Raw genomic sequence first — 25,447 nt, forward strand, 5'->3', positions numbered from 1 at the left:
CATATCACGTTGTATGCACCGGTCGATCAGAAACCCAGCTGGTCCATCACAACTGGCTCAGCCGGCAATCATAACGGGACCCGCCCTAGGGCTCGTCCTATCTCCAATTCTTTCATTCCAGGTCTATTCGCGACCGCATCACCCGCCTCAAGATCCCCTGGGTAGAATGGACTCTTGCTTACGCCCGTCAAGAAATCCTGGCCACTAATTCAAGTGACATTTCTCTCATTCCCTCAACTCACCACTGTATCGTATGTTCTAGCCCACAGTCTATCCTTGGGGGGCCCCCCTTTTTCTTCGGGTTTTTTCCCATTAATAACGTATCTCTTGAAGAATCCACCTTGCGGTGTAATGAAACTAATTGGCCCTGGTGATATTTGTTCACCTGCAACTCCTCTGATTCGGACCGATTTGTAACTCCTAGCGCCCCTATCTCCATTATTAACCTCGAGCCACTGGCCAGCCCGTTTTGTGTTTTTGGGCCCCAATTCTGTTCGTTCCTGGGGATCGTATCCTAACTGCTCTCACTTTTATATGCCTCCGCCCCCTTACTCAACAGGGTCCCCAGACTCTACCATCAACTCCCCCAACTGGTACGGACAACAGTTTAACTCTACTCTATCTGCCCTCAAACAATTACCTGTGCCTATTACCATTTTTAATTCCTCTTTATGGTGGTCCTCCCCCCGTTTTTCAACTAATCCTACTAATCGAACAGTCGGCCTTAGGGCCATTGATTGGGCACGCCGATACTGGTTTACAGCTGCCCTTCTGTTAGATAATCGCTGGGCTTCAGCTTTAACTTCTGGCTATATCTCCAAGTGGCTCAATACATCCTCCTTGTATGCCCCCACCCCCCCGGAATCTATTGGTTGTGCGGGGACGGTGTCGCTCGCAATCAACTCCACTCCCCCAAGGGTATTTGTGCCCTCGGTCAAATTTTTATCAAGAGAGGGGGCATCTTTCACAGACCTCCCCCCGCGTTCGGCCCACAGAAGCGCGAGTTCTCTTGGTGGACCCGGCTAAAATCCACTACTGAGACCCTCTTCTGGGGTTTTGTACAGTTTAATCCCCTCAGTTATGCCTTTACTCTTGAACAACTTTGTAGTCTTTCAATAAGTTTAGAGATGCTTACTAATCTTACAGCACTCGGATTCCTTCAGGCTGATGACTCCCTCACCGTGTTGGCCGAGTATGCCAAACAAAATCGCCTCATGCTACAGACCCTGCTACACCAGGACTTTTGTGAAGCCCTAGAGAACCTTGATCCTCGCTTTAAGGGCCAGTGTTGCCTTCACCTACGTCCCGGATGGAACAACGTCTCCGCTATTTCCCAGCAACTATCATCCCTGGCTATCCGCATCCGCAATGAACGCCAATCCTGGGACTGGTGGCAGACCACTCTGTCAGGCTGGGGACTGGAATCATGGGCACAATCTCTTAAGCAATGGTTAATTATTGCAGCAATTGTAATTGTTGTATTTTGTTTAGGTCTTGCAATTACCGAAGCTTTAATTGTAAAAACTGTGTCTGCGTTCCCCACTCAAGTTAAATACTCCCCCCTCCAGCCAACTGACAACCAGTCGGGCACCGAGTCCCCGATCTAAATTTCTACCTCCTCAAGGCTCACACCCCTTTCTGGGCATGGGCTGTCCCTTTCGTAATGGCCCGACAATCGGCCACGGGGGCATATCGCAACCCTAAACCTAAAGCTCAAATCTCGGGTCTGGCCGATTGTCAGTCAGTACTGAACCGTGTGCAACAATGCCAGCGTGCCGGGAGCAAAAGGAATAGCGTGCTGGGTGCAGCCCCCTGCCGACGTAAAGAGCACTAGCCCGGAACCCGAAAGGTGAAGGAGCTAAGAACCAATCTGACACTGACACGAGTTAAGGGTCCCCAAACAAAACTACATCGCGCGCCGAAATCGGGAGGAGTGCCCGCGTGTTAGCTGTATGGACTGATCACCCTACCAGCCAGGGCCCCCTCCGGATTTCACCGGCGCGTCTCGTGTTGTGTCAAAATCACGTCCCATAGAGCTGTCATGTACTCAGTGTCCATACTGCTGGTCAGTTGCATCTGGAGTGCGGTACGTGAATTCTAATTTCTGTAGATACTTTCACCTAATCTTTCACTTTTTCCCCGTCCTTTCCAATTCAAGGTTTTGCACGTTTTATTCCAAGAATATTTCTAGTTGACAAATTACCCTTCCCCGGCCCAAGTTGTAACTCATCCCTCGTTACTGATAATAAAAACAGCCATTTGACTTTAAATCATACTCTGCCGTGTTCCATCGTTCCTCTCCCATTAAACAGCCACTTGAACCTCATTTGTCGTGGTCAAGTCCGATTGGTATGAAAAGTATAGGTGGTTAGAATATAGCCCATCAATGGACACTGCATTTTGCTTTTACTGCCATTTCTTCTCCTCTAATGATGCAACAAACAAAGGTCACACTGATCCAGCATTTATCGATAAGGGATTCAGAAACTGGCATAGGGCTAACGAATGTTTTAAAAACCACCAACTGTCAAAATCTCATGTGTTGAGCTGTTCTTCATGGCCAAGTTTTAATGAAGGGAAATCTACTGATGTATTGTTGGATGAGGGCAAGCAGGCTTATCTGTCTGAACAAGAACAACGAGTGCCATAACCGAAGTGTAATGGAGCATCTGATTGACACAGTTCTGTGTTTGGCGAAAGGTGGGAGACCATTCAGGGGTCACAATGAAAAAGCTGACAGTTAAGAAAGGTTTATGTCTAAAACTTGTCTATGCTCCAAAAATATGATCCTGTAAAGGCAAAGCATGTGCAACAATCTTCTCGAAACGCTACCTGAGTAATCGCATCCAAAATGATTTAATTGTGGCCTTACACAACGTCGTGCAACAAGAGACACCATTGTGGTGCGGTATTTTGACAATGAAAAACATAGTCCAGTTTAACATTTTGTGTCTGTTTAGAGACTATTACCAGTTGATGCTCAGTCTATTTTTGACCAGTTGAATGACTTCCTTGGCATTCTTAAAATTGACTGGTCATCAGTGATGTCTGTCTGTTTTGATGGCACAGCTACTACGTCTGGATGTACTGTGGGAGTTCAAATGAAACGTAAAGAAAGAAACAGTGAAATACTCTATGTACACTGCTATGTGCATTGTTTGAACCTCGTCCTAGTAGTTGCATGCACTTCAAGTAAACAAAACAGAACTGTCTGATTTTTTTGGTGTTATTCAGACTCTTTATGCCTTTACGGAGGGGAGTCCTGTGCGACATGCAGTAATGGAGAAGATTTCACAAGAAGTAGGATCCCTGTTGAAGACTTTGAAGTCACTGTCAAACACAAGATGGGCATGCAGAGCAGAAGCAGGGGCTGCTGTAAAACAAAACTACTCCATCATTTTACAAGCTTTACAAGAGATTATCGAAACAACTCGCTTTGCTGACGCTAAAATAAAAGCCAGGGGCCTTATCCATGAACTAAATTCATTCAAGTTCATCTTTGCCCTTCACATGATGCACCCTATTCTCCAGATGGTGGTAATAGCGAGTAAGGCTCTGCAAGCTCCAGATCTCAACTTACTTACTGCAATGACAGGGGTCAAAAGCTTACGTAACTCTTTGGCTGCGATGAGAAGTGGCCCAGAATATTTTCCATCTATTTTCAATGACAGTGTGAAAATGTGTGTAGAGAATGATATATCGATTCCCCCAGTTAAGAAGAGAAAAACGTCCACTCGTATTGATGACGCATTTGAGTCCCAGCATCACTTTGATACAAAGAGGAACAGGAGCAGTGGCGTAGCCAGGTTTTCAGCGTAGGGGGAGCAAAAAACATAAAAAAGGCGTCCCCCCTTGGCTCCCCCTCTGGCCACGCCCCCTTGGCTCCCCCCCTGGCCACGCCCCAGACCAGACACACCATTCCCCTCCCCCGCTCACCTTCCCTCCTGCGCTGCCGCCTGTCCCCGGCTCCTGTCCCAGTGCTTGGCTGTGCCTGCACCGGCCGGCAGGCACTGCTTCCACGCCGGGCTGCCACCCCGCGGCTCCTCTGGCTGTGTGGTGAGCAGCGCCGGCCGGCAGGCGCCGCTTCCACGCTGGGCTGCCACTGCCACCCCACGGCTCCTCTGGCCATGTGGGTGGCAGCGCCGGCTGGCAGGCGCCGCCGCTTCCGTGCCTGCCGGCCTGATGGGAAGCGGCTGCTTCCGCTGAATCCCGCCAGCTACGCTACTGAGCAGGAGAGAATAACTTCATTTTACCCACTCCTAGACTCAGTGATTACTGGCATTGACCAGCGATTTGAACAGAAGACTTGTAAAATTGTGACTGCAATGGGAAAACTGCTGAGCTTAGACATTGCCAACAAATTTAAAGTGTCCTTGGATGATTTGGAAGCTGAAATCAGATTGCTTGGGGGTTATGATGGATCTCTTCCTAAAGGTAGCACTACAAACACCAGCAGAGAGTGACTGGCTAAAGGAATTGGATCAATCTTCCATGTTCCAAGCCTTTTACAAATCTATTAAATGCTTTGCAGTCTTACCTGTTACAAGTTGCTCATTTGAAAGAGCCTTTTCAAAACTAGCACATGTAAAAAACAAATTAAGAAGTACAATGTCCCAACAACACCTCGACTCATTCATGATTTTATACATTGAACAGGAATTGGCTTCATCAGTTAATTACAATGATGTGATTGAGGAATATAAATCCATAACACCTGGTGAGCGACGTCCCATTCTCTAGGACAGGAAGATGAAGAAACTTTAATCTGTTTTGGTCGATTTGGATTAGCTCATTATCTGGTTAAAGATAAAGATCATGAAAGTTGACTGTATAACACCTGGTTATCACTACACCAAAACTTTGGTATTGTGTGTCTCATTTTTTAAGTTTGTATTTTTAAGTTAAGTTTAGTTGTTAATGTAAAAAAATTAACTTTAGTTAAGTTTTAGTTTCTTTAGTTGTTTGTTTGATGAATAAAAATAATGTCCTTTATGATTATTCAATAAATGTTCGCCTTTTAAAAAATAAATAAAATTCCCTGGGTGCACACTCTAATGAAATGTGCTTTGCACACCTTGGAAAGGACAGAGACTGATCACATATGATCAGTGCGGTGAATGCACTCAACTTGAAACTGGGTCTGTGGTCCTCCCAGTTAAAGGATAAAATGCTGCAGCACTTCCCGAGTCTGGAGAAAATACTAGAAAAAATTGAAGACAAAGAAAAAATTTTCCACCCAGAAAAGTTCTGTGCACAGCTGGCCAAATTAGCAGAGGAATTCAATACGTGATTTCAAGAATTAGATGTGATGGAGCCAATCATCATGTGATCTCAAATTCGTTCCTTCCAGCAGACATTGGTGGGCTGGGCTGCGACATTCCATCAGGGGGTTGATTTACAAAGTAGTGGAATTGATATGGAGATAATTACCATGCAAAGTGACATTGAGCTGAAAGCCAGATCAAGGGACAGCAATTTGGGGGGCGGGCTCCTAAACTGAGAAAAGTATCCCCCCCTTCTATTGTCCTGTGCTTTAAAGGTGAACGTTTACTTTGGTTCCACCTATCTTTGTGAGACAGCGTTCTCACAAACGAAGATGATCAAGTCCAAGTATCGCACCCGCCTCAGGAGATGCTCATCGGCAGGACTGCATCCGACTAGCTATTTCAAATTACAACCCGAATTTCAAGACACTGGCAGGTCATGTGCAGTCACAAGTGTCACACAGACTCAGTAAGTAAGGAAATGTATAATTATATATATAGTATTAAGCGCTTGATCTCAGCTTTATATAACAAACTGTTATTTCTACATTTTCTTTGAGGTAGATCCTGGGTTTCACTTAAATTCAACAAGTGATCTTGTGCTTAAAAAGGTTGCCTTAGTTCTTAATAATGGACATTTAGGAATAGAAAAAACTCTTAGTAGGCTACAGATGACAGGATGGTGGCCAAGTATGTGGAGCAATATATAAACAAGTGCCATACCAAAATAGTAAAGGGACCCTTGGGACATCAAAGAGTAGAAGGTCCTGGGCCAGGTTGCAGGTTGATTATATTGGTGCACTTGCAAAAGCTTCAAGGAGGACATTGCCCAGTCCGCTTACAATAAGCCAATTTGGGTTGGGTTTTTTAAAAGTTGCTTTTAATGTGTTATAGTAGTGGGTTGCAGGGTTTGGAGGGTGTAGGGGGGGTGTCTGCTTTTTTTTTTTTTTTTAGAATTTCCCACCAGAGGGTGTGATTGGCTGTCACTCACTTGCACATGTGCAGTGAGGACACCGACTGGTGCACACAACCGTAAAGCTGAAGAATGAGATTTTTTTTATTTAATACTATTAAGACTTTATTAATATGACTTCATGAATAAAGTTTTAAGAATGAAACACAGTTCATTCATAAAACTGGTTATTGCAATAACCGGATAAATGGCAATAAAGCTGCTCATTAAGACTCCATATTATAACAAACTCCATTTTGAAATGTTTACTCCATTTTGCAAAACCCTGCTGTAACCTTATTAACTTAGTTCAGATGTGTGAATGAGGTATGCATGGACAATGGAATCAGCCTCCAGCCCCAGACTGTCCTGATAAAGTTAAATGCAAACACCAGCGGCTGAAGACGCAGACAACAGCCCTGACAGAGTGAGAAGAGTCCACCCTAAAAGAAAAGAACAAAGATGCAATTGAAACAAGATCAAAGTCAGGTCCCAGGCTGAAAGTCATGTCTGCAATTGACGGGTGATCTATCACACCGAACCCAGAGGCAGCGTGACACAGCAAGCCTCATAGACTCTTGTTCAAACTAAAGCCTATAAAAAGGATGAGTGAGATGGAAGATTTTGGTTAACATTCTGCTGACGATATTGAAGGGCATCGGTGCATGCCCGACAGAGACCCAGCTCTTCCTCGTGCCCAGCTTTCCTGGCCAGTTAGCCGCCACGAGCTGCGAACCCAAGCTACAGACTCAAGCTATGTCCAGGACTGGTAACTATACAGCAGCTGCAGAACATTTGATGTATGTGTATGTAGGTATTAGCTATTGGTTATAAATCAAAATTGTGTTCTCATAATAAACGTGGCATATTGCCTTGTCCCCTGAAAAGAACCTGTGTATTTTTATCAGCATAACAACAGAAGCTGCAAGACTCCTCTGAAGAAAAGAAGCCATCTGAAGAACATCTACCTGAAATGAAAAGGGTTTTAGCCAGGCTTTGGCTGGAGTTTTGTGAGGTTTAGGGTGGGGGTTGCTTTGGGGTTCTGAAGAGCAACTGCCTGCAAGAAGCCTCAAGCAGCAGCAAGAGAATCCTAAGGTTGCCCTGACAACAGCTGCTATTGCAACCAAGCCAGCAGTCTTTGCCAGCAGCAGCTCTGTAACTGCCGCTGGAGGACAACCCAACCTGGATTTGATGAGGTACGACCGACGATTTATTGTCTATTTTGCTAGCTGAGCGAGTCCCCTGACAGACCTGATAAAAGCCCGGGGTCCAGACATGGTGAAATGGACAGAGGCCGCAGAGAAAGCATTCACGGATCTACGGACAGTCCTCTGCAGTAACCCCGTGCTTATAGCCCCAGACTTCAACAAACAATTCATTTTACAAACAGATGCATCTGAAGTAGGATTGGGAGCTGTCCTATCACAGATGGTCAGAGATGAAGAACACCCAATCCTCTACCTCAGCAGGAAACCCCTCCCGAGAGAGCAGAAGTATGCCGTGGTTGAGAGAGAGTGCCTAGCTGTGAAATGGGCCATGGAAACACTACGTTATTACCTTCTGGGACAACGGTTTACCCTTGTGACCGACCATACATCCCTCCAGTGGATGCAGCAAAATAAAGAGAAGAACGCAAGGGTGACCAGATGGTTCCTGTCCCTACAACCTTTCCAATTCACCATACAACACCTGGCTGGATGGCACCATGGCAATGCAGATGGCTTGTCACGGGTACACTGCCTAACGTCCCAAGTTGCCCAACCCCGTGGCGTTGAGCAGAAAGGGGGGATATGTGACAGGGTCAGGCCAGATGGCTACAGGATATATTAGCCCCAGGTTAAGTAGGTCCCCTTTCCCTGGGTAAGGTAACAGGGAAGGTTCCAGAACAATCAGGAACTTTCTGGAAACAATTAAGGCAGACAGGCTGATTAGAACACCTGCCGCCAATCAAGAAGCTGCTAGAATCAGTTAAGGCAGGCTAATCAGGGCACCTGGGTTTAAAAAGGAGCTCACTTCAGTTTGTGGTGTGCGTGTGAGGAGCTGGGAGCAAGAGGCACAAGGAGCTGAGAGCGAGAGGATGCGCTGCTGGAGGACTGAGGAGTACAAGCGTTGTCAGACACCAGGAGGAAGGTCCTGTGGTGAGGATAAAGATGATGTTTGGAGGAGGCCATGGGGAAGTAGCCCAGGGAGTTGTAGCTGTCATGCAGCTGTTACAGGAGGCACTATAGACAGCTGCAATCCACAGGGTCCTGGGCTGGAACCCGAGTAGAGGGTGGGCCCGGGTTCCCCCCAAACCTCCCAACTCCTGATCAGACACAGGAGGAGTTGACCCGGACTGTGGGTTCCACCAGAGGGGAAGATCTCCGAGGCGAGCAAATCCGCCAATAAGCGCAGGACCCACCAAGGCAGAAGAGGAACTTTGTCACAATAGCAAATGTTAAAAAGTTAATATTAGTGCTAAGTGAATGATTACATTGTTATATAGTCTGTGTCTGTTATTTTCTATGCCACTTTAATATAAACTGATTCCATTATATCCTATCACGCTTTGATCATTTCTTCTGTTTTTTTCTGGAACTACCAAATTCCTTAAAAAAACAATTATTTCTGTTTTCGAAGAATTTCAGCTGGTGTGTCTATCCTTGAGCGGAAGGCTATATCCAGGTCCTTTCAGGGTTAGCAAGATTAGCTTGCAATGCGGAGCCCTATGCAGGTCAGAGACAAGCCCCCCAGTAATACTCTGGCAATTCTTTTAGGGCGGGCCACAACCTTGTTTACCCTTTTGTTAACATTAGACAAGTCTGTAGGTAATATAATTTTATAATATAATACCCTAAAATTTAGGGTAACAGTGGTGGAGGTTGTGGAAAAGCCAAAGCAATCTGTAAAATACGCCAGTGTCTTAAAGGTTGGGGTTTTTTCCTCTGTCTCTCTTAAATCCTTCAAATGCACTGAAAATCTAAAAAATGTATTTTATATATATATATATTTATAATTTTCCACAAGATTACTCTATATAGGTATTGGAAAAATACAAATTAAAAGAGACAAGAAGCAAAAAAAAATAATCAATGTTCAGTGTAACAAAAGAAATGCAGAAAACAGGTTATGCTGGTTGGGGAAGGCTTGAGTCAGTTTTGTGTTAGGGTATGTCTACACTACGGGATTATTCCAATTTTTCAGAAACCAGTTTTTTAAAGCAGATTGTATAAAGTCGAGTGCACGCGGCCACACTAAGAACATTAATTCGGCGGTGTGCGTCCATGTACCGAGGCTAGCATCGATTTCCGGAGCGTTGCACTGTGGGTAGCTATCCCATAGTTCCCGCAGTCTCCCCCGCCCATTGGAATTCTGGGTTGAGATCCCAATGCATGATGGGGCCAAAACAGTGTCGCAGGTGATTCTGGGTAAATGTCTTCACTCAATCCTTCCTCCGTGAAAGCAATGGCAGACAATCATTTCACGCCCTTTTTCCCTGGATTGCCCTGGCAGACGCCATAGCATGGCAACCATGGAGCCCGTTTAGCCTTTTGTCACTGTCACCGTATGTGTACTGGATGCTGCTGACAGACACGGTACTGCAGTGCTACACAGCAGCATTCATTTGCCTGTGGAAGGTGGCAGAGACGGTTACCAGCTATAGCACCATCTGCAATTGGAAATTGGCGATGAGATGACGGTTATCAGTCCTTTTGTACTGTCTGCTGCTGTGATGGGTGCTCCTGGCTGGCCTCGCTGAGGTCGGCCGGGGGCGCATGGACAAAAATGGGAATGACTCCCCAGGTCATTCCCTTCTTTATGTTTTGTCTAAAAATAGAGTCAGTCCTGCCTAGAATATGGGGCAAGTCTACTAGAGAACCAGAGAGCACAGCCGCTCCGGGTCAGAGCCCCAGAGATCCTGCAGAAATGATGAGCTGCATGCCATTCTGGGGGGTGCCCCTGCAACAACCCCACCCATTGCTTCCCTCCTCCCCCAACCCTCCTGGGCTACCGTTGCAGTGTCCCCCCCCATTTGTGTGATGAAGTAATAAAGAATGCAGGAATAAGAAACACTGACTTTTTAGTGAGATAAAATGAGGGGGAGGCAGCCTCCCGCTGCTATGATAGTCCAGGCAGTACAGAATCTTCATTAGACATGAAAGGGGGGAGGCTGGAGGAGCTCAGCATCCAGCTGCTATGAGATGAGGACAGATTTCAAGCCTTTTGCACCGTCTGCCAGGAATGACCGGGAGTCATTCCCATTTTTGCCCAGGCGCCCCCGGCCACCCTCACCGAGGCCAGCCAGGAGCACTCACGGGATGATGAGGACGGTTTTCAACCCTTTTGTATCGTCTGCCATCAGGAAAGGAAGGGGAGGGGATGCTGCTGTTCAGCGCTGCACACCCCGTCTACCAGCAGCATGCAGTAGACATACGGTGACATTGAAAAAAGGCGAGAAACGATTTTTTTCCCTTTTCTTTCGGGGGTGGGAGGGAAAGGGGGTAAATTGACGAGCTATACCCTGAACCACCCGGGACAATGTTTTTGACCTTTCAGGCATTGGGAGCTCAGCCAAGAATGCAAATGCTTTTCGGAGACTGCAGAGACTGTGGGATAGCTGGAGTCATCAGTCTCCCCTCCCTCCCTCCATGAGCGTCCATTTGATTCTTTGGCTTTCCGTTACACTTGTCACACAGCAATGTGCTGAGTCCCTGCTGTGGCCTCTGTCTATCATAGCCTGGAGATTTTTTCAAATGCTTTGGCATTTCGTCTTCTGTAACGGAGCTCTCATAAGAACAGATTTGTCTCCTCATACAGCGATCAGATCCAGTATCTCCCGTACGGTCCATGCTGGAGCTCTTTTTGGATTTAGGACTGCATGGCCACCCGTGCTGATCAGCGCTCCATGCTAGGCAAGCAGGAAATGAAATTCAAAAGTTCGCGGGGCTTTTCCTGTCTACCTGGCCAGTGCATCCGAGTTCAGATTGCTGTCCAGAGTGGTCACAATGGTGCACCGTGGGATAGCGCCCAGGGGCCAATACCGTTGAATTGCGGCCACACTAACCCTAATCCGACATGGCAATACCGATTTCAGCGCTACTCCCCTCATCGGGGAGGAGCACAGATATCGGTATTAAGAGCCCTTTATATCAATATAAAGGGCTTCATTGTGTGGATGGGTTCAGGGTTAATTCGGTTTTACGCTGCTAAATTCGGTATAAACGCATAGTGTAGACCAGGCCTTATATATTGTTGAAGAAAAAAACCCTAGATATTGAACCTGGCCCTGTTTGCTGCAGACTATCTGGCAGAATGGTTACAACATACCTTTTTCTGTGTACCTACATTATTACTAAAAATAAAATACGGAATTTTCATTAAAAACACCCCCTCTGAAATGTTTGGCTTGTTTTCGGCTGGGTTGACGACAGTGGGCAATGCCTCCGAAATTGGATTGGCTTGGTCTAGGCTTGCTGTGAAAGCTTTGTTATCTTGTGAGACTTGGCAACTCGTTAGAATGTTCAGCCAATGGCGAGCAGGTAGACTGGGGTGAAATAAAGGTCACTCCAAACACCTGAAAAGAGGAGCCAGTCAGGTAGAACACAGGTCTTCAAACAGGTCCAGCTCTAAAGGCATCCATTTCAATCAGGCCCATGTTCCAAAGGGCTTAAAGCTGATTGGTGGGTTAACTGCATATAAGGCAGAGAGCTGACAGGCCTCAGGCAGCCTGTGTTCAACTGTGTGCCTGAGAAGGCAGCACCGGTGTGAGTGGAGCCAGCAGCAGCAAAATTATTAAGATCAAGGCCAAGAAGGAGAACATCATAAGAGCTGAAATCGCAGAAGATAGGAGAGAGGAGCAGAGCTTGGAGCAACATCAGAAGACAGAGCAGAAGTACTGCTCAGAGGGAAGAGAAGACATCGGAGAAAGCAAGCATGATGATTTTAATAGAAGACTCTCATTTAAATATGTATGAGTTAATGAAGCTAAGTGTCTGTGTGACTATATGTTTAATGTTTTAATGCCTTCCTATTAGTATTCTGGTTATTACTGGCCACTCCATGCAGGATGTAACCAGTTAAAACTGTTAATTGACAAAGACACCTACTCATCTACACTCTGACAAAAAAGCATTAAAACTTGACCAAGATGAACCTCTTGAACAACGAGATGCTGTTGGGGGGTTTACTATCCCCCTTCAACCAGTCGTCTTTGGTGGCTGAGGAAAGCCTAGGACTTCTAGATGACTACCTGGAGGTGGCCAACCCCCACTGTTCGCATGGGTTCTCCAGCGACAAGGCTAAGGCAGTCTCCTCCAAACTGGCTGGCTGTGGATAGTTTGGGCAAAAACATAGATAACAGCCAGGGTAAGGCATTACTTTATTCACACAGGAAATATATCGGCTTGGATCAGTTTAGACTAGATGTTCACATCAGGTGTCCTGTCAGGAAGTATTTGCATATCACTTAACATTCTGCCATTGTTGTAATTAACCAATGAGCTCTTTAAGTGGATGAAACAGCTGTGTCTGTTTAGAATCAAGAGCATCTTCCTCCATGTTCCACATACGGTTCAGAAGCCTATACTTTGGGGAAGGATCCCACAAGATGTGGGAATGTTGCTGTCATTTGCTTTCACTTATCTCTTAGAAGTCTCTCCTTGAACACTTCAATTCCAGTGTAGAGATCGGAGGAGCCAGAGAGAAATGGAATGTCATAAGTCACTCTCAGGGTTATTTTGTCCTGTATAGTAGAGCCCTGTAACCCATCCCAGACAAATGACAAGTATCAAGTAGAAAAACAACCCAACCCCCTTGGAGTCAGGTTGGTGCAGCTTCTTGGTTCTGCCAGAAACCTCATTCCACAGTACAGTGAGTGTGCATGTCACATGCTAGTGGGTGGCAGGATTAGAGCCACGAAGCTGCTGATGCAGGCAGCCTCTTCATGCCACAAGAGGCAGATAAAGGAGAGCTGACCCCTTGGGCATGAAGCAGTGGCGGTGCTGGATTGAGGTTAGGTTAGAAAACAATTTGACCCTTTCAGGGTTATGTGGGCTTGCGTCCAGTCTGGGTCAGACCTAAAAATTAGGCCTGAGCAGGCCTCTTCTGTGCAGAACGTGTGAAAGTGATGGCGGCAGAATCTGCTGCAAGTACTAGATTTGTCAAATTGGCATATGAAAAAGTTTAGCAACGAGGGAATGGATGGAGGAAAAAAAATAGGCAAAATATTTTGTATCTGGAGTTTTTTCAGAAGGCTTGAGTTGATTGTGTGTGTGAGACTGTTGTACTTTTGTGGTAATTAAGTTTCCTTGTGTTGCAGAGGATGCCTTCTCAGGCATGGATTGGATGGTGGAGAAGATGGATCTGAAGGAATTTGACTTTGATGCCCTGTTAGGAATGGATGACTTGGAAGCCACCGTCTCTCCAGGCGAGCTCATGGCCACATTGGAAGACACGTGTGATCTATTAGACCCTCCTACCCAGGAAATTGACAACAAGGAACCTCCACTGATAACTGACCCAATTAGTATCTCAGTACTGGATATTTAAATATGCATATATGTTGATAGAGTATGTATTCTAATATATGCCTGTTATGTTAAGGTTTATGGTTTATTCTTTTGGTATACCTATTAGACAAATTGTATTAAGGATTTTGTGTGTGCTAATTAAAGGTTAATTTGTTTTCAAATAAATTACTGCTGGAGTGTAAATCCTTTGAGCAGAAAGCTGTATCAGTATCCTCCCAAGGGTTAACACAACTAGTCTGTTCTGGAGAGTCCTCTGCTGGTCAGAGACAAACTCCCTGGTAAAGCCTGGGCAATTCCTCTAGGGCAGACCACCTCCTGTTACCTCCCAAAACAGACCAAACTGACAACTGGGTTTAGGGTAGAAAGGCCAATATGCAGTGCCTTAGGTCTGAATTTTGGGGTAAGAACGCATGTCACAAACTGTGCCGTTCACAACTTCCTCGGTACGTGTAGCACACATTTTGTTGTGTCCGTTTCAAAGAGTTTAGAGCAGGGGTTCTCAAAACTGGCAGTTGTGACCCCTCAGGGGGTCATGAGGTTATTATGTGGGGGATTGCAAGTTGTCAGCCTCCACGCCAAACTCCACTTCACCGCCATCATTTATAATAGTGTTAAATATAAAAGTGTTTTTAATTTATAAGGGGGGGGTCACAATCAGAGGCTTGCTGCGTAAAAAGGGTCACCAGTACAAAAGTTTGAGAACCACTGGTTTAGAGTGCAACAGGTACCATGTTCAAACAATACCATGTCCACATGTAAACTAGGAGTGCAGACAACAATGGCATGAAAAATGAAATTCAACGTTAAAGGACAACTGGCTTTTGGAAATCATGGCACCCAAAACATGGGATGCCCTAGGAAGAGGCCTCTTGAAACTGGGAGATTTTTTCCTGTATTTAGTATCAGGGTTGAGTATAAATTGTGTTCTGAAGCTGAAGTCAAGGGAGAATTTACACCCAGTAAAAAATGGAATGGAAATCTATCTAAAATGCCATTTAGTTCAGAAGGCTCATGTTGATGTACTTAGTAATCAATGCAACTGGAAACGTGGCTTTGGAATTCAGCATTTACTAGCAGAGATCACTAAAAGAAAACAGAATACGTTGAAAAGAGGGAACACTAGTGAGCAATTGACAATGTACTCATTACTACAAAAATAAATTCATCCGAGTTCTCTGTACAGCACATTCATGGCCACGTAGCCAGATGTTGCTCTTCCTACCAGCTAGAGAAGCAAGGACTGTGTATTTGAATGTGCACAGTCTATTAATGCAGTAGTCCAGAGTGAGATCATGGCAGGTGTACCCAAGTCATGATTTCATACACTGATAGTCAGCAAGAGCACCGACATGGAAGGGGAAAAAAAAGTTTAATCTTCTACATTGTTTCAATCTCAGAACGTTTTCAGCCACAATGCAGTTGCTGGCATTATCCAGTTAAGTGCATGCATTGCTTGGCACATTAAAGATATCATCATGCAATTCTATGTGGATTGCAAACAGGATCTACAGGGAATAGTGATGTTCGCTAGCAGGGCCAGCTCCGGGGGGCGGGGGGAGGAGCCGCAATCGGCACTTCTACCGCCGCCCCTTCATTCTTCGGCAGCAGGTCCTTCCTTCTGAGAGGGACTGAGGGATTCGACGCTGAAGAGCCGGACATGCCGCCCCTTCCCATTGGCCGCCCCAAGCACCTGCTTGCTGCGCTGGTGCCTGGAGCCGGCCCTGTTCGCTAGAGTGCAGCAGTGAGAGTGGGATCCGTGCCATAATAGTGGGAGCAGGTAAAATGTACTTTGCTGCAGGCAGGATTGGAGGGGGGGAGGGGAACACACAGACTGCAGTAGTTTGCGGGAAAACACAATGCAAGTTTAGCGGCACCTACTGTTTAAGTTGTCATCATCTATCACTTAGTTTGAGCCTCTTTTTAAAATTTTCTTCTATCAAACACCTAGTGCTACGAGCAGTTTTTCTGTTAAATGTTTTTCAAAAAGCAGTAATAATCCTGACATAAAAATAACTTGAATTATATCTTTCCAAGTTCTAAAAACGGTGAAATGGTTTAAAAAATTCCAGTTTTTAGAACTTACTTTTTATAATCATTACAAAAAAATCTGCATCTTTTAAGGCAAAATTGTGGTGCAATTTATTTTGACAGTCCGTGATAAACACATGACAGCAGTTTGTCATAAATGGAATTTCAGCACCCCTCAACCATCCATGACCTTAGTTACACAATTCTCATAACTTCATATGCGTTAATGGTACACATATATGGGTAGAAAAATGACTTTCAGCAGATCAGAATTAAGAATATGGGGGTTACAATACACTCCCCCAAAGTACAGAATGTCGCACACGTCCATTTCAATACCCACCCTCCATCCCCTCCTTCGGAGTTGCTGGCAAGAAGGAACTGAACGGGGGGGTCGGGTCAGCAGGGCCACATATATTAAGCGCCACGAGGGCACCACTCCAGGGGGCTCCCTGACCGACCCGACAGGAGCTGCTGCGGGGAAAAGTTTCTGATGACCATGCAGGCAGCACACACGCACCTGATTGGAATGGACATGAACAACACATCTCGAAGAACAGTTACAAGAAGGTGGGTAACCGTCTTTTTTCATGAGGATTATGTGTTATATTAAACAAATGATTAACTTCAAACAATTTACACCAACTTCTAATACATACACATTTGTTCCCTATATACACAACTACAGATCCATTAAAAGGAAAAGGATCTAGTTGGTAGTGACACTTTCCCTTTTCTCAATTTAAACACATATCATATGGTTGCACGACATCACGACTGCAAACATATCCAATACTATCTTCCATAAAAGCTGCAAGTTCCAGTTTTCCATACAGAGGTTTGTTTTATGGCCCATAATCTGTGCTCCACTGGTTGCATCACACTTATGAGCATTTAATCCACTTTTGAAGAGACTCAGTTTGTTTTGAAATGAAGTGACACTGCTGTGGAGATCCACTACATTGCCATTTCACCCCTGTAGCTTCAAGTGGCCTGTCAAATCTCCAGTAGTGCAATAGGAGCGTGACGTGAAAAAAATCGTGTCACATCATGACATGATCACTCATAATGTGAACGTGTGTAAATGTGTAAACATTAACAGTTATTGATTAATCTGGAATCACAATTACTTGTGTGTACTCTGCCACCCTATCGGCGCCATTCATGCTAATTTCCGTGTCGCGTTGGTGCCAGTGGTTATAGGGCTAAAATGCCGGGACAAAAATGAAAATGACTTTCCGGTTCTGCCTTCTGGCAACAAAGGGAAACGGCAAAAAGAATTAGAAAAACTCTCGTGTATTTCAAATAAGAATTTTTAAAAAGTCGACAAGGAGAAAGCGCTAAGCAATGCATTGAAAATGATTATTCATCTACTGATGAAGACCAGTCAAACCAGAGATTATCTTTATCAGTTAGGGAAGATAATCTTTGGTCGGAGTGTTCATCTTTATCAGTTGATAAAGGCGAACAATGACAATCCATCCAAAGAGTTACGTCTTCAGCTAAAGAGTCCAGAAATGAAGAACTGTTATCCAAATCTAAAACTGAAGAACAATTATTGGAAGATGGAGAGACTGACATAGGATCGGATCCAAGTACATGGCTGACAATAATTACTGTGAAAAAAGGTCCTTCAAAACTAGATCCTAGATTTGAATATCCATTTGAGTCAAATTGTCGATTTATGCCACCCAGTATGAAGAAAAAAAAATGAAAAACGGGGATGTGACGTTATTGATGTAAGTTGGACCATATAGAACATGGTTGCAACCAAGGTCCTATAGTGGCATCAAATCTTATGGAAAAGGGGATCATATAAGGTGTCTAAGACCAGGTTATGGGTTGCTGGTTATGATTATGCAGTCTATATGTATATATCATTTTGTAGTTGAAGTTATGAGTATTGGCTCTATACTGTCTGTATTTCAAATTTGTGCTGTGCTTCTGGGAGACATCCCAGACAAGTTGGTGTTAGCTCTGCCTAGCCTGCTTGATGGCCCATTAAGGACCATCAGATACACAACTGACCCATTGAGAGAAGGCAGATATGCATTGTAACTCAAAGTATGCAGGGACTTGCCCATGTGACTCCAGACTCCATTTTGCAGTAATTTTCCACAGTAAGGACAAAGAGGTTCTTACACCTGGAAAAAAAACTATAAAAGGCTGATGCCTCATCTCCATCTTGTCTTCAAACCTGCTTCTTACCTCTGGAGGGACTTTGCTACAAACTGAAGCTCTGAAGAAAGGACTGATGACCCATCCCAGCAGGGGATGTACTCCAGAGACTTGATTTAAACCTGCAGTTTGCTCCATCACTGCTACAAGCCTGAACTAAGAACTTTGCCATTACTGTATGTAATTGATTCCATTTAACTAATTCTAGCTCTCATCTCTATCTTTTTTCCTTTTATGAATAAACCTTTAGATTTTAGATTCTAAAGGATTGGCAACAGCGTGATTTGTGGGTAAGATCTGATGTGTATATTGACCTGGGTCTGGGGCTTGATTCTTTGGGATCAAGAGAACCGTTTCCTTTTATTGGGGTATTGGTTTTCATAATCATTTATCCCCAGGATGAGTGGCACTGGTGGTGATACTGGGAGACTACAGTGTCTAAGGAAATTGCTTGTGTGACTTGTGGTTAGCCAGTGGGGTGAAACCAAAGTCCTCTTAGTCTGGCTGGTTTGGTTTCCCTTAGAGGTGGAAAAACCCCAGCCTTGGGCTGTAACTGCCCTGTTTAAGCAATTGGTCCTGAATTGGCACTCTCAGTTGGGTCCCGCCAAAACCACATTGTCACAGGGGAACAAATTAATAGATCATGGTTAGTGTATTCACAGAGCGAAGATGTAGTTTTTTGGTCTTGCTGCAAACTGTTCTGTAACTTGGACATTCTTCTGGTAACTGCAGGTTTTAATGACTTGCGAAATTTGCATCAGCATTTGAAAGAACATGAAACATCAAAAAATAATTTATGCTGGTTGACAAATTGGATTGAGCTGTCAAACAGATTACATTCCGGTACAACAACGTCTACTAAATTGAGAAATTCTACATTGGCAAGCTGTGTTGGAACGTTTACTGGCAGCCATTAATTTCCTAGCTAAACAGTGCCTCGCATTCCGTGGATCCTCAGGTATTTTATATGAGAACAATGACATTTCTTGAAATTGGTTAAGTTATTGGCAAAATTTGCTAGCGTTATGGCTGAGCATGTACAAAGAGTGAAAGATTCACACCCATTATTTGGGTAAAAATACACAAAATGAGATAATACAATTAATTTCTAATGGAGTGCGTAATGAAATTTTATCGGATTTGAAACATGCCAAATATTACTCAATTATAGTTGATTGTACTCAAGACCTGAGCAAAAGCGAGCAAATGTCAATAGTTTTACAATTTGTGAAAACTGATGAAAATGCAGAAGTGAAAATTTGTGAATACTTTCTAGAATTTACCAGTGAACGAAACTACTGCGAAAGCCCTCACAGATATAATTCTACAGAGATTGGAACACTGTGGAATACCTTTAGAAAATATGTGCGGCCAAGGGTACGATAACATCTCAAACATGTGAAGATGACATATAGGTGTACAGGAAAGAATACTGAATTTACATAATCGAGCTTTTTTCGTTCCTTGCCATGCACATTCGCTCAATCTGGTTGTCAGTGATGCCGCCGAATCATCTAAAGATGCCATTTCATATTTTACCACAGCACAAGCAATGTAACTTTTTTTAGTGCTTCCACACATCGTTGGGCAGTCTTGAAGCATCTTGAACAAAAATTCACATTTAAACCTCTAAGTCAAATTAAATGGAAAAGCAGGATAGACGCTATTAGACCATTCCGATATTCATCAGGAGATATTTACGATGCACTATTTGAAATAAGCCAGGACTTGTCGTATGATCCTTCATTTTGACATGAAGCTGAAACATTGGCTCAGAAAATGAGGCAGTTTCAATTTTCATGTTGCACAGTTATTCGGCATATTCTAAATCAAATTAATTTGACCAGGAAAGTTATGCAGAACATAACCATAGACATATCCAAGGCAAAGATGATTTTGAATAAAACGCTGGAATATTTTAAAAAATACCGTTCAGATGAAGGATTTGAATAAACTGTCAAAGAAGCAACAATAGCAGAAGATCTTGATTTTGAACCAACGTTTGGACCTGAACAATTCGTTCGTCCTCAAAAATAAAAAAGACAGTTTTGTTATGAGGCTCATGATGATCCTATTCTCGATCCATAAGAAAGGTTTAAAGTTGAATGTTTCTATAATATTTTGGATGTTGCTATAACTTCCACTGAAGAACGGATTATATCCGTTGCATGGTCATTGTGAAACTTCTGAATTTTTATACAATATTGGAAATATTAAAAATCAGTTTTCCAAAGACAATCTCATGAAGCACTGCCAAGACCTACACTTAGCGCTCAGTACTGATAACGCTGCTGACATTCATGGAGTAGAATTGTATGATGAATTAATAGCTTTATCTGAGCTAATAAGTCCTAAAACTTCTCCTCTAAAAGTATTAGCATTTATAGCAAGAAATGATTCTTTCACTCCAAACACTGCTATAGCCTTACGCATTCTTTTAACATTACCAATATCAGTGGCTCCTGGTGAGCAGTTTCTTAAAAAGACGGTTACTCACCGTAGTAACTGTTGTTCTTCTTCGAGTGATTGCTCCTATGCATTCCATGTAGGTGTGCGCGCCGCGCGTGCACGGCTCTTCGGAACATTTTTACCCTAGCAACTCCGGCGGGCCGGCTGGGCGCCCCCTGGAGTGGCGCCGCTACCCCAGCCGGCTCGTCCGCTCCTCAGTTCCTTCTTACCACCTGTGACGGCCAGTTGGAACAGTGGAGTGCTCCTTTACCTCCACAGCCCTAGCGTTTTCTCCATTTACTGCGTGTACATAGTTGGTTAAGTTAGTTTAGTAGTTAGATTAGTTGAATAAGTTTAGTTAGATATAGTACAGTTAGGGAATTAGGGTTTAGCCCCTCTTCTTCCACAACCGGTGCGGGCTCATGCCCAAGGCACCGGGGTTTAAGCCCTGTGCGGCTTGCCAGCGGCACATGCCTGTCGGGGACCCGCACGACTCCTGCCTGCGCTGCCTCGGGGAGACCCATCGTCCAGATAAGTGTCCCATCTGCACGGCGTTTAAGCCGAGAACTAGAAAGGAGCGGCACACTCGCCTAAAGCAGCTCCTTATGGAGGCGACACTTCAACCTCCCGCGCCGACCCCAGCAGCACCGAAATCGTCATCGGCGCGCAGCGCACCAGCAGCCCAGAGCCGCTCCGGTACCGAGACTGCTCGAGCTCCGCAGCCGGCACCGGCCCCTCTCTCCAGCGAGGAAATGGAAGACGGCGCAGACGGCCTCTAAGCCGCATACTACGGGACCGCTTGCCCAGCCACCACCGGCCCCTCCGGTACCGGCTGCAGCGGTGCACAAACCGTGCACGGTACCGTCGACTCCGGCGCCGCAAGAGCCGTTCAGTCCGGTACCACCCTGCTCCCCGGTGCCAACCGCGGTTGAGCTGCAGCTCCCGTCCACGCCCGAGACATTCTCGACGGCGAGAGAACTCATCGAGCTCACAGAGGCACTGAGCCTCCGACCCCCGGCACTGCCGGTGCAGGCCGTCCAGTCAGCGGGCAAGCCGGCGATGATGCGGCCGCCTCCCCCTGACGGACGAGAGAGACGTCGGTCCCGCTCCCGCAGACGGTCACCGCCACGCCGTTCCAGATCTCAGCACCGTTCACCATCGCGGTACCGCTCCCCGTCTCGGCACCGGTCGCAGTCCCGGTACCGCTCAACATCGCGGTACCGGTCGCACTCCCGGAGACGCTCCCGGTCCCGGTCGCCCGACCGTCGGTACCGAGGGAGGTCCGCATCCCGGTACCGTTCCCGGCACCGCGACTCCCGAAGCCGCTCCCGGCACCGGTCAAGCTCCCGGCACCGCAACAGTTGCTGGTCCCACTCTCCATCCCGGCACCGCGATGACCGGCACCAATCCTCAGCACCGTCCAGGGACCTACTGCCGGCATCCACGGCGCAATCTTTCAGCGCCTCTGCCCCGCCTTGGCCTTTGCGTCAGCCCTCAGTCACCTCTCAGGCGGGCAGCGGGAGAGATCTCCGGGCCGACCCCCGCACCCTGGCCTCTGGTGTGACCATGCGGCGTATCTCCTGGCTGCAGTCCTCCACCTTGCCGCCTGAGGTGCAGTACACCCTTCAAGACCTCCCGTTCGACACTCAGGGTCTCTTCTCGGAGAAAACGGACTCCAGAATTCAGACCCTCAAAGATGGTCGAATTGCCATTCGCACCTTGGGTATGCACACACCGGCTACCCAGAGGAGGTCATTCCGGCAGCAATTATTGAAAAATTATTTTAGGTCCACCATGTCTCAAAATTGTTTGTCAGGACTCGCATTAATTTCAATTGAAAGTACCATTTCAAAAAGTTTAGATTTCACTGAATTATTAAAAGACTACGCAAAAACCCACCCATTACTTGCTTCACCCCCGCTCACTTAAGGCTTAGTTCTCCCACTTTTAAAAATGAGTGCTTGTCCCGTCCTGCCCCCCAAAGGCTTTTCTGGCAGTCCTGTTGCCAGGTATCCAGTTTTAGACTGGAAACTCCAGTAGAAAATGGGACCTGAGTGTCCGGTTAGCTGTGCTGACTGGAAACTAAAAGTCTGGTGTCATGGTATTGGGACTCAACACCACTGGCACCACCCGCTGGTCGCTCCGGGAATTAGCTCAGTCCATGGGGACCGCCCTCTCCTGGTGGTGTCCCATCCAGCCCTCCATTGGCGCCTGGACCCACGTCGCTCCCTTCCGCTCGTGGCGTCCCCTTCAGGACATTGTCCTCCAGCAGTGCCCCCTAGCCCATTCTCACCCCCTTGCGGGGCTGGGGGCGCTAACAGCAGGTCTTTCACTTGCCGCACTGGCCAGCCGCTCCCAAAGTCTAACCCCTTCCTTCAGGGGTGTGGTGCAGTCCAATATGGCCACTTCCCACAGCCAGTTGCAATATAAGGGGGAAGGGGGGGACCCAGTCCCGCCCGCTACTCTGGGTCCCAACCCAGGGACCCTCTAAGCAGGAGCCTTCCTGCCCCCCTTCTCTCCCCTCGCTTGCTGTCCGCACTCCCTGGATCACTTCCACTCTGACCCTTTACACACTTCCCTCAGGGCCTGCAGCCTGGCAAGTAGCAGGCTGGAGTTCCCTTCGGCTCCCCCGAGCCTGCCCAGCACTGCACTGTCCCAGGGGCTGGTCTCCTAGCTCAGGAGACAGACCTTCCCCGTTGGAGGTCTGGGAGAGACTGCCTGCTCCTCTCCTAGGCAGTCTTTATATAGGGCTGAGCCTGGCCCTGATTGGCCGTCACTTGTTCAGCCCTCCTTGGCTCTCCCACAGGCCTTCCCTGATTGGCTGCCTCTTCGTGCAGCCGCTCTGGCCTGCCCTAGCCCAATCCTTCATAGGGTGGGGCAGGCGCCCCACCACATCCGGTTATAGGAGTAACCACATTAGCCTCTGCTCCTCCCACGCCCAACACCCACCTGTCCTGCTGCTGCTGCAGGGTCAGCTCAGCACAGAAAGAGATGACGAGAATGGGCTAGAACCAGGGAGAAGGTAGGTACTCGTTCTATGTGGGCAGGGGGGATCCCATTTACCCCTCCCCCAGCCCCGCTGCACTTGCAGTTTAGCCCCGGCTCCTCCCTTCCTCCAGGGACAACCCTAGTTCCCACCCTGCTGTGCTTTTAGCTCCCGGCCCCTGCCTTGCTCCAGTCAGCAGGGACTAATCCTCCCCCTCATGCCCTACTGTGCTCATCTTGCCCCGGGCTCGCTCCAGCTGGGGACCAATCCTCCCCCACCTGCAGGCCCCGCTGTGTTCTTCCCTCTGGCCCCTGCCTCGCTCCTGTGGCTGTCTGAGGACCGATCCTTCCCACGCATGCCCTGTTGTGCTCTTGTCCCTGGCCCCTTCCTCGCTCTGGGCTGGGGATTGTGAAAGCTATTTGGTCCCCGTCCCCCCCCCCCGGCCCTTTTAATAGTTTTGCAAACGGCCAGTAGGTGGAGGCAGAAGCCTCCAAAAACCTCACGTACACAGTACCCTGAACTTTTCAACTAGCTTTTTTCTGCTGCCACAAAGCAGAAAAATCTTGCTCCAAGCCAGTTTTCCCTGACCAGATAACGGTTTCATGGGGTCCGGTAATTAAGTGTTAACACAGCATGGTCTTTGTCTAAATGTGTATAAGAGATCTGTAAACCTTGTGTCAGGCAGAGTCTTCTGTATCTATTACAGAGCTCTCCTTTCTTCTGCAGAATAAAGCATTTTTCCTTATCCCTGTCAGGCTGTTACTGGCTCTCAGCTAGGCAGACCCGATATTTAGGTAACAGTTTCTGGCGACTCCAGACGGGACTCTCCTAGCTTAGACATTGGACTCCGGATGGTTGCGGCGAACTGGGACGGGGTGTTTGGCCCTCTTTCTCTGCTTCACCGCGGCCCCTGGGGTTCGTGTTCCGATAAGGTGAGCCCTACTAGGATAAGGAAACACTATCTGGTTCTGGTTCTGTTCTGTTTAACCGGTTACTGTTGTTTTTCTGCTCTGTTCATTTGGGCGTTAGGTGTGTGGGCGGAACTGAACTTCTCGTTCATAATTCCTCAGAGTGGAAGCCATGTGTGCGATGAAGCTCTGAGGTTGTATTGAGATCCTTCTTTCCCGTCCCCTGTAACGGACAGTGTAATAGAAGTAGGAAAACCTGGATTAGACCGTAATTCCCACTGATCTCTGAGTAATTCTCTTTTCAGGTTGAGTGTCAGTAGACAGATGGGTGGGTCTCTGGAAAAACCCTCTAAGGATAGCCCTTTAGATTATATGTTAAGTAAATGGCCTTTACCCGGTGTTCAGAAAGGTATATCAAGGAAGCGCTTTGTACAACTTTGCACCCAGGACTGGCCAACCCTGGGGACTGCATGGCCCGAATTTGGCTCCTTTGATATTCCTTTGCGCCTGATATTAGAGAATCAAGCGCCTGGTCAAATGGACTATTGGTTTTTGTGGGACGATGAGGCTCATCGTCGTTTAAAGAAGATAAAAATCCAGACCCCTCTATTCCCGAAAGCTTCTGCCCCAAGTGAAGCCGATTGTTGGGAAGATACCCCTCCCCCCCATGTATTGTCCTAGACCGCGGCCACCCTCGGCAGCAATATCACAGGTTGTGGCGGACCAGGTTTCCTTGTCTACGGGGCCCAAGACAGTGGCCCCCCCACCGAAGACTGAGGCAAACCACAATTCAAGTTAATGAATCAACTAGTGGAGCGACGGGTAGTGGGTACATTTCTGTTCTGTCTACCGCCATTAGTCCATCTCGTACAAGAAAGGGAGTAGTCTATGGGGAGGATGCAGTTAAAACCCAGGCACCCCTTCGGACCATCCCAGTACCCACTACGGATGGAGAGGTTGTAGACCGTTATGTACATGTCCCTTTTACTACAGCAGATCTTATGAACTGGCAAATCACTACGCCTCGCCTCAGAGACGACCCGGACGTCGTTCACAGGCGATTCCGTGCTATTTTTCAGTCTCATAATCCTGATTGGCAAGACGTGGGTCAACTTTTAGATTGCCTACTGTGCACGGAGGAGAAAGAGCGGGTCCTAAGGGGAGCCCGGGAGGCA

At 46.6% G+C, this 25,447-nt stretch overlaps 1 pseudogene; it reads left to right on the forward strand.

Annotated features, from left to right (window-relative positions):
* The first annotated feature begins 12,318 nt into the window (after window positions 1-12,318).
* Window positions 12,319-13,743, forward strand: LOC123363295 (annotated as a pseudogene).
* Window positions 13,744-25,447: the final 11,704 nt, after the last annotated feature.

The sequence above is a fragment of the Mauremys mutica genome, chromosome 2 (genome assembly GCF_020497125.1).
Source record: "Mauremys mutica isolate MM-2020 ecotype Southern chromosome 2, ASM2049712v1, whole genome shotgun sequence".
Classification (NCBI taxonomy): domain Eukaryota; kingdom Metazoa; phylum Chordata; order Testudines; family Geoemydidae; genus Mauremys; species Mauremys mutica.